At 34.0% G+C, this 19,581-nt stretch overlaps 1 non-coding gene across 1 annotated transcript; it reads left to right on the top strand.

Moving 5' to 3' along the window:
- The first annotated feature begins 7,175 nt into the window (after positions 1-7,175).
- Positions 7,176-7,277, top strand: LOC117071678. Its single transcript, XR_004432438.1, has one exon. It is a non-coding gene; the product is annotated as a U6 spliceosomal RNA (small nuclear RNA).
- The last annotated feature ends 12,304 nt before the right edge of the window (positions 7,278-19,581 follow it).

The raw sequence follows: 19,581 nt of genomic DNA on the forward strand, positions 1-19,581 counted from the left end.
CTAAGTCTTACTAACCTTCTAAGAGATGTTGCCTAGGTAGGTGGAGCAGCAGCTAATATATATATATTCTATATAATCTTTTTTTTTTTTTTTTTTTTTTTTTTTGAGGTGGAGTCTCGCTCTGTCGCCCAGGCTGGAGTGCAGTGGCCAGATCTCAGCTCACTGCAAGCTCCGCCTCCCAGGTTCACGCCATTCTCCTGCCTCAGCCTCCCGAGTAGCTGGGACTACAGGCACCCGCCACCTCGCCCAGCTAATTTTTTTTTGTATTTTTTAGTAGAGATGGGGTTTCACCGTGTTAGCCAGGATGGTCTCGATCTCCTGACCTCGTGATCCGCCCGTCTCGGCCTCCCAAAGTGCTGGGATTACAGGCTTGAGCCACCGCGCCCGGCTATTCTATATAATCTTATCTAAAAAGTAGATGATCTTATCGAAATACCAGGAAATAAAATAATTACCTGTCATGATCAGGAAGCTTAAAGTATATTCCCTTTTCCAAAATATATATGCACAGTTTTTGGATAGAACTATCATGGTTGGTTGATCTATCAATCTTGTTAATGCAAAAGTCAATACTTTCAGAAACCTTAAAGCAGTTTCTATGAACCCGATGCTGGAAAACAAAGTCTGATTCAAATGTCTCTGACTGATGCTTCTAGAGGCAATTAATGAAATGACTACACCTATCATTACAAATAATGGTAATACTGAGGAATTGAAATTGAACTTGGAAGAAATTAGGTGCTGATGAGGCTATAATCTTTCTATTCTTGTCAAGAAACAAAAAAAGTCAGATTTCCGAAGTGATACTTTATTGACAAAATAAGACAAAAATTTAAATGAGCCTTGCAAAATAATGCTATCTGTAGGGAGTGTTCATGGTCACTATATGAGTTTTGCATGGAATAGAACCATCAGTCAAACCAGCAATGTCTATGCTGACCCATCACAATTAGGCATAATATCTTTCCAAATCAAATCTGTAAAATCCTGGCTGCCATTCTTTTGTGATAAAGCACAACTCTCAGATTTAGGAACGTAAGCCTCACTCACTCTTAGGAAATCACATTTCACTTTACTAAAGATATTTTTTTTTCTTGAAGATTTCTTGATAAACTCCACATCTAACTGAATGTTACCTTATTGTAACGTGATTGCTATTAATGACATGAAATATTTTTTGAGAGATAGAAAACAGTTGACATAAAATATGGACCTTTGTTAAAACATTTTATAGAGAGATAAGTGCAGTGTTTACCTTCAAAATACTCTTTTTAACAAGACATCAAAGGAAATGGTAAACAGTCCTCTTTTCTTATCAAAGTTCTTTGATGGTGCAAATAATATTTGTAGAAGGCAAGAGTAGAAAGTATAAGTCATGTGACTTTCTCTATTAAGGATTATGATTGTGTTAAAAGGTGACAATAAATTGTGTTAAAACTATAAGAATGATTAAAAATTGTGTTAAAAATATGTGACTACCCCAAAATAAGCTGCCTTTTGGTGAAACAAATTTTATGTTGAATTCATTGGTATATCATATAGAAGCAAAACTATGACTATAATGGCATCTTATAAAATCTGATTTTTAATGGCTAGACTTGGCTAGGGAATGAGATTTAGGAAGATAGTTTACATATAATTTTTAATTCTAATTTTCTCTAGTTTGAATATCAATGTATTCTTTCATTCCACATATATCCATTGATCACTTTCTGTGAGCAAAGTGCACACCTAGGTCCTAACATACTTCTTCTTTCCATAGTCTAACAAAATATTGTATTGGTCACGATTATAGGAGGTTTTTGTTTTAACGTTTTATTATACAAAGTGTAAGCATGTACCAAAGCATATGGAAATCTATAAAAAATAATCCATACACACAAAAGTAAGCTTCAACAAATAAGAACCCATGGTCAATCTTACTTCCTTTAGTCCCTCTCCTACTTTTCCAGTTCGCATGTTATTTTGAGGCAAATTCCATGTTTAATATCATTTTATCTATAAGTACTTTAGTAATTATCTGTAAAATGTATGGTTTCTTTTATAATTATATTTTTACAAAACCACTTCACCATATTACGCCTAAAATTTGAGTCTCTTAATATTATCAATTACATAGCTAGTGTTAAAATTTGCAATTATCATTTTTTATTTAAAAAATTAATTATAGCACATACAAAAAGTGCAAAAATAATAAATGAACAGTTTGGTGAATTATCCTAAAGTATAAAACATATGTAAGATACAGATCAAGAAATTGAATATTCCTAGAGTCACAGAAATTTTCTCTTGCCCCCTTTCAAGGGAAACCATTATTCTGACTTCTGCCTAGATTAGCTTTGCCTGTTTTTGAATTTGATGTAAATGAAACCAACAGTGCATACACTTTTGCATTTGGTTTGTTTTACTGAACATTTTGTCTATGGGAGTCTCCATATTATTGTGTGTAGTTATAGTTCATTGTTCATTTATTCTCATTGCTGTGTAGCATTCCATTTTGTATCATTATTTGTAAATTCTATTATCAGTTCCATGTGGAGCCACATTGGAATCTGAGGCTAAAGGAAACAATAATATGGATGCTCCTTTTTTTGCATTAATATTGATTTTTAAAATGTTATATTAAATTTATGTATCTTGATTATTAGTCTTTTTATAGCCACTTAATTTTTTCTCCTGAAACAAGTGCTTCACTTACTTCACTCTAGTCCCAACTGAGTCTACTATAAATGGACATGTCAGCTGCATAGTTTTTGGAAATTATAAATAGTGTTGATGTAAACATATTTATATAGTTCTGTTAAGTATATATGCACACACATACACACACACAAGCATGATTGAAGTTTCTACAGGTAACTTTTTTTTTTTAACCTTTTTTACAAATGTGTTATGTGTAGAACACATATTGTCAACTACAATGTTGTATAGCAAATCTCCAAAACTTAATCATTTTGCATAACTTAAACGTTATACGAGTTGAACAGAAACCCCTCATTTCCACTCTGCCCAACGCCAGGCAACCACAATTGTACTCTTTCTTTCTACGAGTTTGACTATTTTATATACCTCATATAAAAATCATGCAGTATTTGTACTTTTGTGACTGGCTTCTCTCACTTAGCTTAATATAGTCAACGTTCATACAATTATCATAAATAGTATTCGTTTTTACAAAAGATGGAGTCTCACTATGTTGCCCAGTGTACTCTAGAACTCCCAGGCTCAAGCGTACCTTCATCCTCAGCCTCCCCAGCAGCTGGGACAAGGCACACTTCATCATGTCTGGCTCAATTTTCTTTTAAATATCATAAAATCAAACTTAAAGGAATATTCTGTACACATTGTTTCTTTGAAAAGAACCCAACTATGATCCACACATTGCTACTGTTTGATGTGGCTCTTAAGTCTCTTTAGATCTATAAGGTCTGCTCTCATTCTGTTTTCTCCCTTCTTTCAGTTTATTTGTTGGAAAAAAAATAGGTTTTGTGTCCCACAGAGTTTCCCACTATCTGGATTTTGGTGGTGAGTCCCAGGGGTGCATTTTTAAACATTTATCTGCCAGATTTATATGCATGATAAGCAGATTAAAATGTCTGGCGAAACTACTTTATAGGTGATGGGTGTGTTTTCTTCCACACACAAGCACACAAATACCTGATCGTCTCACATTTTTTATTAGCAGCCTTTCATGCCCAATTCCTGTATCCATTAATTTTGCCAAACTTATGAAACATGCAAATGCCTACATTCTTTCTTGATTTATTAGTAGAGTATACCTGTGGGAATAAATATTTTCCATTAACTTTTGGGTTTTACAATGGTAGTCTTTATAGGAAAATAAAATAATTCTTGATTTTTTTTCTTTTAAATTGCCTGTTTTTAAAATAACGTATTCCTTTATTAGTATTCACCAGCGATGGGCAATTACTTTCAAACTGTTAAGAGCACATATATATTTAATCATATTTGGTCTGTTTCAACCTGTTACAATTATTTTTCTTAATAATGATGAAATTGTTCTGTCTTTGCTGGAATGAGATATGTTGACTCCTGAAAACTTTTGAAAAGAGCCAAGTGGTCTTGTGTAGCTTCCTTGCTCTTTTTATGACAAGATGTTTTAGAAATATATTATAAATATGCTGCTTCGGGCCTGGAATGATCTGCTTTTCATTTTGTAAATGGATCTGCCCTCACTTTGAGTTTGTCTGATGTTTGTCAGGATTAGATTCAGATGTTTCATTCCAGGATTTTAAAATTACCTAAATAATGCTGTGTCCTTCAAAGTGTATCACATTGAAAGACATATGATATCAATCTGCCCCACACTGCTGATGTTAGTTTTTACACTCAGTCAAGTTGTTGTGTTACTTTTCTTAGTATTACTATTTTTCATTGCAACTAATAAGGAATCTGTAGGAAGGCACTTGGACACCATGCAAATATCCTACATCTCATTAAAGAAAATCTTCCTAGCTATAGCAACCATTCATCACTTCTTTGCCTAACCAGGCTTCACTATAATTGTTACAAAATTGTATTTTTCCATCTTCTGCAATTACTTAACATTTACCAACTGGCAATGGATATTGTACTTTAAGAAGCACTCTTCCCCCATTCATTTACCTGCTTACTTATTTATGATTGTTACATACTCTTGGATTCCTACTTTGATGTTTAAGTTTTCCGGGATTTGCCTGTTAAGTGTCACTTACAACTGCCTGCTATGACCTCGTAATATGCCCCCATGTGTTTTCTTCTTATTATTATTTTAGCAGCATTTTCTTACTTTCTGTAATAGCAAAGTTTTCAAAATGATGATGTGCCTATCTTACCCTAACTTTATAATGGAGACATTTTATAAAATCAGGAAAAATTTGACATCATAATCTAATGAACACATTATTAGAAAATAAAATTAGAGGATAATATCTGCTAGGAATATAAATGCAAATACTTAACCCAATATGAGGAAATGGAATTCAGCAATCCTTCTGGATAACTAAGGACAATGATTGCCATATAATATCCAAAATTTTCCTTTCTAAATCAAAAAATAGGAAAGTTCTCTTTTTATTCTTAAAAAATCAAAAGTGAAAGTTAAATTTTGCAAATGTATGCCTAAAGCATAATTTGAATACAATGCTGAAATTGTAAATACCTGTAAGTAAAAAGAGAAAAACATCCCACCAAATCCCAGTGCAGATCTCTCAGGCTGCCACAATGCTCTTGCACAGGCACAAGGCTTTGTGGCAAGCAAAGACGGAATGAGAAAAACCGTGGGAAAGCTATAACAGAGAGATTAGCCAAAGGAGCCTAAAGATGATTTGCAGTGGACACTAAAAATATTCAATCCATTCTAAATCTAAAATACTGCATAAATGTCATCCAAGCAGATTGTGACATTAACTACAAAGGAAGGAGTTTAAAATATACATATATGATTTAAAGGGGAGGCAGTATTTAAAGGGGCAATTATAACTTACAATGGACTATGCCATATAAAGGGATAGAATACATTTAAAGGGAAATTTAAAAAGGCATAGCTTCTGGGGAAGAAAAAGAGACAAACAAGAAGGCAGAAGCACCTTTTGGCAATAGGATGATGAAGGAGAAAAGCAGAAAAAGAAGACCTTATTTGGATTCTATAAGAGGACTCATAATCCTTCCCCAAACAACAAAACAAATAAAACCCCCTATATTTTACAATAATGACTGAGGGGAGGAGGTGCTTATGGATCATGCTTTTGGTTTCATGAATAACACTTTGATTAATCCTAGGTCACAGATAATTTTTCTGTGTTTACATTTAGACTTGTGTTACCTTTTGAGTTCATTTGTATATAAGGTATAGGGTTTAGATTTAGGTTTGGTTATGTGTTTGCTTGTTTGTTTGCATATAATTATCACCAAATAGCTTCTTTTTTCATTCTGTCCAGGTTTTATAGTGTCTTTCAATGGGAAAGATGGGATGAAATTAATTACTTTATCTTACTTAGTACCTCCAGTGTTCTCTTTAATAAACACTACAGGTATTATAACTTAGATCAGGGACAAGAAAAAGATGCCCACTATGCCAACTATTATTGTATGGGTACTATTATCCAATGTGAATAGGCAGGATAAATTAATTAGTGGTCCAGAAAGGGGTAAAGAAAAAGTCAGCTAGTCTCTATTTTGAAATGATAGGAGTGGCACCATAAAACAATGATAGCAACAATCAATGTTAAATCTAAGTCAAATCATAAAATAATTCAGTCAAGTAGCAGAATATAAAATTAATTCTCAAAAATCCATTGTTTTTTACTCAGAAATAATAAACAGATGACATATTGGTAGGAAAACTTTAGTTATAATGGCAATAATAAATATTAAATATTTAGAAAAAATTAACAAGAAATGTGAAAATCTTATACAGAAAAATGTTAGGATAACACTAAAGGGTACAGAAATAGAATTAAACAAAACAACAACACAATATTTAAAAGGTAACAATTATCCATATATTAATATATAAAGTGAATGCGATAAGAATACAAGTGCCAACAAACTATTGTAGGGAGTGAATCAAATTGTGACACTAAAGTTCATATGAAAAAATAAACATGCAAGAATAGCCAGGAAATTTTGGAAAATATATTTATGATAGGAAAGTAGCTCTGCTCTAACACTAAAACGTGTGATACACTACCTGTAAAATTAAAGTAGTGATGTACAGGCAAACATGGCAAGAGAAAGTACAGAAATTAACCCCAGCACATAGAGAAATTTAGTATATGATAAAATGGCATCTTAAACCACTGGGGCAAGATAGATTTTTAAATAAATGATGCTAAAAAACCGTAGCCATATAAATAAATTTGGCCCATACCTCATACCATATAAAAGAGTAAACTCCAAATAACTTAGGTATCTAAAAGTAAAAAGAAAACCTTACAAATACTAGAAGAAAGTTAGGCAAATTACTCTTTAACAATGGTATAGAACTCTGAGTCAAATCCAAAGGAAATGAAAGAAAGAACTATAAATCTGATTCCCTGAACAAACACATTGCAAAGTGAATCATAAACAAGGCAAAATACTGTTGACAGTTAGGAGATAATATTCATAGGCTATACCACAGACACAGGGTTGATATCCTTACTATTTAAAGAACTCCTAAAAATTGAAGGACAGTGCTTATTTGGTAGGACATATACTAAAATTGGAATAACACAGAAAAGATTATCATGGCACCTATGCAATGCTGAAGTATTTGTGAAGTATTCCATATTTTTATGGCTCTGAAGTAGAATTCAGAATGGATAGGTACAAAGTTAATTGAACTACAGAAATACATTCTAACCCAATGCAAGGAAGCTAAAAATCAAGATAAGAATCGAACGAGCTGACAGACAAAATAGTATCGAGAAGAAAGTAACTGAACTGACAGAGCTGAAAAACACAAGAATTTCATAATGCAATTACAAATATTAATAGCAGAATAGCCCAAGCAGAGGAAAGAATGTCAGAGCTTGAAGAATGACTTTCTGACATAAGATAGGCAAACAAGAATAGAGAAAAACAAATGAGAATGAATGAGCAAAATCTCTTAGAAGCATGGGATTATGCAAACAGATTGAATCTACAACCGATTGCTGCACCTGAAAGAGATAGGGAGAATGTAACCAACTCAGAAAACATATTTCCCCAACCTAGCTGCAGAGGCCAACATTCAATTCAGGAAATGCGGAGAATCCCTGTAAGATGCTTCACAAAAAGATCATCCCGAAGACATATAATTATCAGATTCCCCAAGGTCAAAATGAAAGAAAAAAAAAATGTTAAAGGCAGCTAGAGAGAAAGACCAGGTCACACACAAAGGGAAGCTCATCAGGCTAAGAGTGGACCTCTCAGCTGACACCCTACAAGCCAGAAGAGACTGGGGGTCAATATTCAACATTTTTAAGAAAAGAAATTCCAACCCAGAAGTTCATAAGCTGAGGAGAAATTGGATGCTTTTTAGACAAACAAGTGTTGAGAAATTTTTTACCACAGACCTGCCTTACAAGGGCTCCTGAAGGAAGCACTAAATACAAAAACGAAACACCAACACCATTACTAGTCACTACAAAACACATTGAAGTGCACAGACCAGTGACATTATAAAGTAAATACGTAAGTCTGCAAAATAGCCAGTTAGCATTGTGATGACAGGATCAAATCTTCACACAACAATACCAACCTTAAATATAAATGTGCTAAATACCCCAATTAAAAGACACAGACTGGCAAGTGGGATAAAGTCCTAAAATCCTTTGATATGCTGTCTTCGAAAGACCCATCTCACATGCAATGACACACATAGGCTCAAGATAAAGGGACAGAGAAAAATCTACCAGGAGAATGGAAAACAGAAAACAGGGTTGCAATCCTAGTTTCTGACAAAACAGATTTAAACCAACAAATGTCAAAAAAGACAAAGAAGGCCATTACATAATGGTTAAGGGTTCAATTAAACAAGAAGATCTAACTATCCTAAATATATATGCACCCAACACAGGAACATTCAGATTCATAAAGCAAGTTCTTAGAGATCTTCAAAGAGACTTAGACTCCCACACAATAATGGTAGGAGACTTTAACACCTCACTGACAATATTAGACATATCTTTGAGGCAGAAAATTGATAAAGGTATTCAGGACCTGAACTCAACACTGGATCAAAAGGACCTGATAAATATTAAAATAACTCTCCACCCAAAAACAACAAAATATACCTTCTCGTTGCTACATGGCACATATTCTAACATCAATCATGTAATTGGGAGTAAAACACTCCTCAGCAAATGCAAAAGAACTGAAATCATAACAGTCTTTCAGACCATAGTATAATCAAATTACTGATTAATACTAAGAAATTCACCCAAAACTATACAATTGAATGGAAATTGAATAATCTGCTCCCAAATACCTATTATTTAGGTCAATAATAAAATTAAGGCATAAATCAAGAAGTTTTTTTAAACTAATAAGAACAAAGTTACAACATACCAGAATCTTTGAGACACAGTTAAGGCAATGTTAAGAGGAAAATGTATAGCACTAAATGCCCACATCAAAAAGTCAGAAAGATGTCAAGTAAATAACCTAATATTACAACTAATAAAACTAGAGAAGCAAGAGCAAACAAATCCCAAACCTAGCAGAAGACAGAAAATAACAAAAATCAGAGGTGAACTGGAGGAGATTGAAACACAAAAAAACCCATTCAAAAGATTGGTAAATCCAGGAGCTTGTTGTTTTTGAAAAAGTTAATAAAATGGATCGACTGCTGGCCAGATTAATACAGAAGGAAAGACACAAGATTCAAATAAACACAATCAGAAACAAGGGGGATATTAACACTGACCCCACAAAAATATAAACAATCATCAGAGAAGATTATGAACACTTCTATGCACATACATAGGAAAATCTATGGGAATGGTTAAATTCCCAGACACATACACCCTCCCAAGACTAAACCAGAAAGAAAATGAATCCCTGAACAAACCAATAATGAGCTCTGAAATTGAGGCAGAATAAATGGCCTACCAACCAAAAAAAGGCCCAGCACCAGATTAATTCACAACTAAATTTTATCAGAAGTACAAAGAGAGCAGGTACCATCCCTATTGAAACTATTCCAAAAAATTGAGGAGAAGAGATTCCTCCCTAACTCATTTTATGAGGCCAGCAATATCCTGATACCAAAAACTGGCAGAGATGGGACATAAAAAAGAAAACTTCAGGCCAATATCCTTGATGAACATCAATGCAAAAATTCTCACCAAAATACTAGCAAATCAAATACAGCAACAAATCAAAAAGCTTATTCATGACAATCAAATAGGCTTTATCCCTGTGATGCAAGCCTGGTTCAACATACACAAATCAATAAATGTGATTCACCACATAAACAGAACTAAAGACAAAACCTATATGATTATCTCCATAGATGAAAAAAGGATTTCAATAAAATCCAATATCCATTCATGTTAAAAACTCTCAATAAATTAGAAGTTGAAGGAACATATCTAAAAATAATAAGAGCTATGTATGATAAACTCACAGCCAACATTGTATTGAATGGACAAAAGCTGGAAGCATTCCGCTTGAAAACTGGCACAAGACAAGAATTCCCTCTCTTACCACTCCTATACATCAGAGTATTAGAAGTCATGTCCAGGGCAATCATGCAAAAGAAAGAAATAAAGGCATCCAAATAGGAAGAGAGGAACAAAATTAATATGCAAAAATTACTAGCATTCCTGTACATCAACAACAGTCAAGCTGAGAGCCAAATCAGAAATAAACTTCCATTCACAATTGCCACAAAAAGAATAAAATACAGGAATACAGCTAACCAGGGAGATGAAGGATCTCCACAGGGATAACTATGAAGAACTCCACTGCTCAAAGAAATCAAGAGATGACACAAACAAATGGAAAAGCATTCCATGCTCATGGATAGTAAGAATCAGTATCGCTAAAATAGCTATACTGCCCACAACAATGTAAAGATTCAATATTATTCCTATTAAACTACCACTGAGATTCTTCACAGAACTAGAAAAACTTTTTAAAAATCCATATGGAAACAAAAAAGAGCCAGAATAATGAAGGCAATCCTAAGCAAAAATAACAAAGCTGAAGGCATCACGCTACCTGTCTTCAAACTATATGATGGGTATGATGGGGCTACAGTAACCAAGACCGCATGGTACTGGTACAAAAACAGACACGTGTATCAATGGAACAGAATAGAGAACCCAAAAATAAGACCACACACCTACAACTATTTGATTTTCAACAGACCTGATAAAAACAAGCAATGGGGGAAGGATTTCGTATTTAATAAATGGTGCTGGGGGAACTGACTAGCCATATGAAGAATATTGAAACCGGACACCTTCCTTACACCATATACAAATATTAACTCAAGATGGAGTAAAGACTTAAATGTAAAACCCAAAACTATAGAAACCCTGGAAGACAGCATAGATAATACCATTCAGGACATAGGCACAGTCAAAGGTTTCATGACAAAGATGCCAAAAGCAATTGCAACAAGAGCAAAAATTGACAAATGAGATGTAATTAAACTAAAGAGGTTTGACACAGCAAAAGAAACTAACAGAGTAAACAGACAACCTACAGAATGGGAGAGAATTTTTGCTAACTGTGAATCTAACAAAGGTCTTATATCCAGCATCTATCAGGAACTGAACCAAGTTTACAAGAAAAAAATCAACCCCATTAAAAATTGGGCAAAGGACATGAACAGACACTTTTCGAAAGAAGACAAATTGCAGCCAACGATTATATGCAAAAAAGCTAAACATCACTGATCATTAGAGAAATGCAAATCGAAAACAGTGAGATACCATCTCACATCAGTTAGAATGGCTATTACAAAAAGGTCAAAAAATGATAGGTGCTGGAGAGATCGTGGAGAAAGAGGAATGCTTATGTAATGTTGGTAAGAGTGTAAATTAATTCAATGATCGTAAAAGACAATGCGCTGATTCCTCAGAGACCTAAAGTCAGAAATACCATTTGACCCAGCAATCCCATTACTGGCTATGTATGCCCGAAAATATAAGTCATTATATTATAAAGACACATGCATTTGTATGTTCATTGCAGCACTATTCACAATTTCAAAGACATGGAATCAACCTAAATGCTCATCAATGACAGACTGTATAAAGAAAATGTGGTAAGTTTGTTAGCAGTGGAATGTATCTGAGCCATGGGGCACCAAAGTATGTTACCAGCAGTTAATGCATATGGGTCTGCAGCAGCCTCAATTCTTGCCTCCTCAGAAGAAAGAATTTGACTGAGGGGCAGAAGGATAAAGCAGGAGTCAAAGTTATTCAGAAGATTTAGAGCAAGAATGAAAGGAAATAAAGTACACTTGGAAGAGGGCCAAGTAGGCAACCTGAGAGATCAACTGTACTGTGTTTGACCTTTGACTTGAGGTTTTACACATTGGCATACTTCCAGGGTCTTGAATCCCTTTTCCCCTGATTATTCCCGTGGGTTGGGCTGTCTACATGTACAGTGGCCTGTTAGCACTTGGGAGGGGCCGCATGCACGTGTGATTACTGGAGTTGTATGCACGCTCACTTGAGGCATTCTTCCCTTACCGGTCCAGCATTCCTAGAGGAAGGTCAAATACCAGTTAAACTCTTGCCATTCTGACTTTTAGTGTGCATGCTTGAGCATGCTTGAGCCCACTTGCCTAACTCCCAAGACCTTGTTGAAAAGATGCTGATCACCAGTTTTAGGTTTTTTCTATCTATTGGGAGATAGCCTTTTCCTGGTGCAGGCTGTGAACAGTTGTTATTTTAGAGAGACAATTAACAACCACCTGATGGTCACCTGATGGTTGCCTGACATTCCTGGTGGGGATGTGGGGAGCCCTCTCCTCCCCTGCTCATGCCCAACTAGCCATCTACTGTCACACATATACACAATAAAATACTATGCAGCCATAAAAATGAATGAGATCATGTCCTTTGCAGGGACATACATGAAGCTGGAGGCCATTATCCTTAGCAAAATAATACAGAAATAAAAAACCAATACTATATGTTTTCCCTCATAAGTGGGAGCTAAATGATGAGAACACATGGACACACAGAGAGGAACAACACACACTGGGGCCTATCGGAGGTTTCAGGGTGGGAGGAGAAAGAGGATAAGAAAAAACAACTAATAGGTACTAGACTTAATGTCTGGGTGATGAAATAATCTGTACAATAAGCCCCCATGACACAAGTTTACCTATATAACAAACCTGCACATGCACCCCTCAACTTAAAAGTTGAAAAAATTGATGGACGAAGTCAAAAATCTCATATTGAGTTGTCAGTTGAATATAGGTATTCTAAAGTGAGCAGTGGCTTAAGTATCAATATTTAAACTATATGAAACTATTAAATATCACTTAAACTATGAAATGAAAAGAAATCACCTAGGGAGATAATATGCATATGGAAGGCCTAAGATGACTGAGGTGTGTGTATTCAAGCATAAATATGGTAGAAGAGAAAGAAGGAAATATAACTGAGAAAGAATAGCCATTTGATGAAAAATTTAAATATATTTTCCTTTTTTTTTCCATCTTAACACCAGGAAATGGCTCAGAAGTGAATTCTATAAAATGAAGATGTGAGACACTGTTATTATAACAAAGTAACTTGTTGAGAAATGTATTCTTCAAGCATAAATTGTTATTTTGTATCATTTAAACAAACAACCATGATCATTTCTGAGTCGAATTAATGATTTTGAAACGTAATTAAACTAAATTAACTTATGTAATACCTAAATTATGGCACATACAATGAGACATACTAACTCTCCACAACATTATTCTCTGTGAATAATTAAGTGCCTGTTGGAACCATTTAGGAAATATCATCTTCTCACTGCTGTACAGAAATTCCTGAAAATGCAGCTTTTCAAATACAAAACTTATTTCTAGAAGAAAACAAATGCCCAAGTAGCATGGCTTATTAACTAATACATTTTAATTATGGAAAAGTCTTTTCCCAAAACCATTGAAATCAGTTATTGAGTGAAGGATATAAACTCCTTGACCAGTATTTAATCTATGCTGGCTCACACTTGGTGGCTCATGTTAAAATGCTGTGACAATAAATAGAGCTTGCTGTGTTTGACACCCTATTTAGAGTAGCTAAGGCGAATAGAGGAACATTTACTGCTTTTAATCATTAACATGAAATGATTGATCAGCAGTATTACTGGAGTGCTAATCATTTAAATATAAAAACACTTTGAAGTTTCTAATTTTAGAAGGAAATAATTGAGTAAACAGCCGAGTTAATCATTGTGGATACCTTAGTGTCAAGACAGACAATTTGTAATTTTGAAAAACGGTAGTATGATATAACAAGAAATCTCATCAAGTTAATGTGATTTGTTTTCTGAAATGTTATTTAAGTGGAAACTAAACTTGAGTCACTTTGACACAGATTGAGTCTAGCAAATAAAAGAAAGAAAGCTGACTTACTTCCAAATGTAAAGACACTCATCATTTGTACTTGTCCTTACAGGAGGCAGTTCATCACTCCAGGAATGTGTCTTTGTATTCATCATCCCATAATGTTTCTAATAACCAAACTTATTCATACTGAATGGCTGGGATGTTTTTAAATGCAATGTTTACTTGTTGTTATGTTTAGATTAGAAAGTAAGATTAGGGAAGGTGCATATTCAATCTCATGCTCAAAGAATTAGAGAAAGGTTGGGAGAGTCAGAGACAGACATTTTAGTCATCTTTAAAAGCCTCTAAGAAAGTTGTAATGAAACCATTTTTTTTCTGTAATTTTGAAGAGTGAAGATTCACTGAGTATCTCTAAACTTTATTTGTAGAGGTTAACTATATATATATATTATTTATAGAGATGTAGATTGTATTATCAGCACTTCAGAAATCCTATCTCTACTTTCTTCATTGTTTCCCTTCATTTTAGGGTCTCTCTTGCTTTTATATTCTACCTGTTAGGTCTAGGAAGAAAGAAATCTGTTGAACACACTGATGGAAATTCTTATATGACTATTCCTAAGAGTAAACAATTTTTAAAAGAGGAGTTGAAACAATTAATTCTTAACCTAAATTAATATAACTCTTCAAATTCAGAATAAAGGAACACCAGGATATATAAGAATAAACACAAAACTAGATAATAATTTTGAGGGAATGTTTATATAATGAAATTAGTCTAATATAGATTGTTTATTTCATCCAGAATACCAGATTAGAGAAACTAGAGTATCATTTAAAAGGATTTAAAAGGTAAAATTTGGAATCTCATAGAGTTTTTCACAAAATGTGTTAAAACATAGATAACAAAAAGTTTTGCAGATCTCACCTAAAAATAATTTCATTAATGGCCAATCCAGTTACAGTTAAAGCATTACTGAAAACATCAATATTTTTATATGAGTTTGCATTGAATTAACCCAAGTTATACTGGAAAAATAGTAAGAAAATTTCATGTGAACTGTTTTTATTTTTTTCAATGACAAAATCTGATGCAAATAAAAATTTGAGAGCTTTAACAAATTTACAATGGCCAAGGTCCTTAATATTCCCACCCCAAATATCCACTTGTCTGTCCACCCACAAGTTTATGGCTCAGCATCCAAATAGAAATAATGTATATGAATATACAATATGGTTATAAACAAATGAGAAATAAATAACTAATGAAACAACAGGTTGTTAACATGTTACAATATTGGGAGGCAGAACAAATATAGGTAGCCCATACGTTATGAGGAAATTATTCTCAATTTTATTTTAAAATGACTCTAGAATGTGAAAATCACCTTCTTGTGGAAACAAGGGTGGTTAGGTTGTCACAGAGGCAATTTTTCTTACATACCTCCAAGACAATCTATTTCTCAAATTCCATTTGGGAATCCAGAAATACACTTCAGCCCCTGCAGGAGAATGACTAATAACCTATTTTGATAGCTGTGTAAACAGTAGGCTGTACAGGATTTATATATATTTCTGTGCCTAGAAATTTGTTTCCTTAATATTTGTGTAAGGGGAAGCAAGCTTGGACTCACTTCTTGGGGTTTTATACTGAGCATTCTTATGAGGTGGGTGTAAGAAGTCATGTTTGCATATGTTTGCATAACACACTACCTGTATTTCAAAGTAGTCTTAATTGTTCTTTGTTCCTGCAGCTGATTAAGTTCAAATAGCTTGACCAAATGTATGCTAAAGGATACTTGTACTGTATGAAGCATGTATCATGAGCAATGAAAAGCCCTGACACTATAGATTTGAATTTTCTGGTTTTCCAAAGGTACAATATGTGGTCATGATGAAACCTTTCTGCTGGTACATTTTAATTCTGATAGGAAGGCATGGCCCTTGGAAGTTGGGACGGAGTTCATTGTCCACAGAATTTTACACTTGGCTTTTGTCCTGAGTTGTCTAGCAAAGGCTCTTATTAATATCAATTTTCCTGACAGCTTTTATAATGTAGTCACATTAATACTAGGAACTGGACTGTAATCACTGATATAAACTACTAAAGTGTTGTCAGAGAGCAGTGACTTTGGATCATTTACAGAGATTTAACGCAGTGAAGAAAATTAACCTCATCAAGAATTGAACTCATGTATGAAGTAAGGAATACATTTATTACTTCATAGTAAAAAGAAATGATTTGAGAAAGAATATGATTCCATGGTTCTGATTGACTTTTGAGTATGAAAACATGGGATTTACTCCATAATTTCTATTGATATGTGTGACCTCAGGCAAATAATTTTCTTGGCTGTTTCTTGAATATCCTATCAGAAGCAAGGTAAATCAAGATTATTTAAAATAATGCGAGCAATCCTCAATAAAATATCTTACCTTGATTACAAGGCTTAGTGAAGCATTTTCTTTCTAAGACCTGCAAAGGTCAAAACATCGTTATATTCTTAAATGAAAAATAGATATTTCTAAGTATTCCATGAACATAAAAATGTAATAATACATAAAATAGCTCTCAAATTCCCATTTTTTTGTAAGTATTCTTCATTGTTCAACAACTATTTATTTATTTAGAGACAGAGTCTCGCTTTGTTGCCCAGGCTGGAGTGCAGTGGTACGATCTCGGCTCCGCCTCCTGAGTTTACACCATTCTCCTGCCTCAGCCTCCTGAGTAGCTGAGTCTACAGGTGCCCACCACCACACCCAGCTACTTTTTTGTATTTTTTAGTAGAGACGGGGTTTCACCATGTTAGCCAAGATGGTCTATGATCTACTGGCCTCGTGATCTGCCTGCCTCAGACCCCCAAAGTGCTGGGATTATAGGCATGAGGCACTGTGTTCAACAACTTTTAATAAAGTATGTGAATATATTCTCAGGTTTCTTTTCATAAGAACTCTGAGTTTCAACTTAGTGATTCTTGGATCTACCGCAAAGAGATGGGCTTGGCCTTCTCTGACCATAGAAAAAAGCAGAGAATTAATCTAAGATCCAAGCCACTATAATTACTAGAATTCCCAGCCTACTTACATGCTGCTAGTCCTCTCTTTTGCCAGTTGAAGATCCCTCCAACAGACATCCTGACACTAAAGGAGGTGAAGCAATACAGATTTGGAAAAATTGATTAATTGGCATAAAGAACAACTAAACCAGTAATTTTTTTAAAAAAAAGTTTCTATCAATTACCAATTTTGTCTATAACCTAACACCTTTTTACAATCTCAACTTCTGTTTGCTGCACACATTCCTTCAAAATCAGATCTTTTTCTTGGATGAAACTACCACAATAATTGTTATTGTGTCACCTCTGGTTATTCTTTATTTCACTTATATAAGGATTTTTGTCTTATAATATTATTGACATGAAGGGAGTCATACCATCCAGACAATCAGGAGTGGCTATGTCAAGCATAGTGATTACCCGAACACCACTGCTTCCATTAGTGAGACCTTCTGTTCTTGGCTCATCCCCCTTATCCTTGTGCATTTCAGAAGCATTTTAGTAGCATTTTGTGTCTCTTTATCTAGGGACATCTCCTTGACCAAGGCAACTTCACTGAGTAGACCTGACAACCATGGCTTAATTTTTCACCAGGCCATATTGACCCAAACTTTCCAGACTAGTAAATTTTATTTTAATTATTTCAATGGAAAAGTAAAAATAATCTCAATCTCATTAAACTTAAAAAGAACTTCGACCAAATGCAATAATTATTCTAATTCTTATACATCAAAATTATAGTTTCATTTTCCCAAAAGTATTATTCTTATGTTAAACAATGAAATACAATACAAAAAGAAAAAAAAAAAAAAATTGTTATTCCATAGGTCCCATTACTTAGTTTCCAGAGAAATAATAAATTATTACTTATTTGATGTAGAGTAATACTAATACTAAGCACATCCTCAAACTCATTGTGCTAAGACTTCCTCTTAGAAATTTAGGATTCTAAGTGGAGTCTTCAAAATAACCTGTTATGGGTTCTTTGCCCTAGCTCTGCTTAAGAGGTTCATATTGGTGAATTTGCACTGTCTTGTAATTTATAAGAAAAAACATAATTATATTTACCAAACTCACCAACAATATAAATAAGAAAATATCAATACATATAGTTATAAGAATTATTTTGGAAATAATTCTCTGTTTATTGAAAAAGTATAATGTCAAATCAGCAGTTCTTTTCATACATTTTCCATTTGGTTTATCCTATTGAAATTGACTAGTAGGACTTGCTAGATAAATAAATTAAAATATGTTTCATACTTCAAATTTTATTTAAAAGAAGTAAAAACACATTAATAATAACAATAGTAATAATCACAGTAAACTGCTTGTATTTTGTATTGTTTTCAAATATGGGAGAAAATAATAGGTAAAATATGTTTGCACAGCTCATTTTTTATGACAGTATGCTTAGCATTTTTAGAGTTGCTGAATTAGGACTACAGAAAATGGATCAATTACTACACAGCTTAGAGTCACAAGGATAAATGTTAAATTGTCACCTTATAATTGCAGAGATAATTAGGACATGTTTAATTTGATGATTATTGTCATTTCCTGATTGAACATACAGTGGAAGGATATCAACAACCTTTCTCAGTCAGAAAGGTATCAACACCCTTTAATCTTTTTTAACAAGAAGACCCATATATATTCAGGCCAGCATACTCTCTGCTCTTTTGTCCATGAAAAAACTGAGAAAAAGAGCAGCTCTAAGGCAAAGCTGCAGGTAAGAATATGGAAGGAAAGCTATTCTACCTGAGCGCTGAGAGTTCTGTCTTCTCCTATCCATAGTAGATGTTATAAAGAGTAACATAATTGGCCAGCTGCACCCTTCATGGTAGAAAAAAAGAATGTTTTTGATGTCCTTCCATTTTTTCTGAGGGTTTGCTGCCTAAAGCATAGCTGCAGTTGTATGATATGTGTCAAACCTAAAGTCATATGTGTATGAGGGTGTCCTGGGAGAAGGAACCAGAGCCACCCTCAGCATGGAAATGACCTGACTGGAACTTGTGAAGCCTACTTCTCATTTGAGTTCCTCTGGCTTTTAAAAGTAACAGGATATTGTCCTTTGACAGGTGAGAAGCCTAGCTGCAGGCAAGAAAATGAACTGGAAGTAAGAATAATTTTCTTCCTTTTTCCATAGATGGAAATCTTTTGTACTGTCTTGAACTTATGAACTGAGTTAAGATGGATATAAGTAATAGATTTTGATTTGTTTCAGGGATAAGATAATTAAGAATAAAAATATTGCTATGTTTAAAATGACTTGATGATATATACATACGTGTACACACACATGAGTGTGTGCACACTCACACTCAATGCATTTAATTGAAACTGTTTGGGGGTAATAATAAGTTTGGCAGATTTTACTTCCTATCTATCTAATCTCTGAGCTGCCCAAACTGCAGACGACAGTAAATACACTTTGGTCATGACAGTGATTTAGCTCTTTTGGGGTTTGTCCACTATTCCATACTAGTCAAAATCAGAAGTCTGTCCTTGTAAGACTAATGTGTA

This window comes from Trachypithecus francoisi, unplaced genomic scaffold (assembly GCF_009764315.1).
Source record: "Trachypithecus francoisi isolate TF-2019V2 unplaced genomic scaffold, Tfra_2.0 Lachesis_group3, whole genome shotgun sequence".
In the NCBI taxonomy this organism is placed as follows: Eukaryota; Metazoa; Chordata; class Mammalia; order Primates; family Cercopithecidae; genus Trachypithecus; species Trachypithecus francoisi.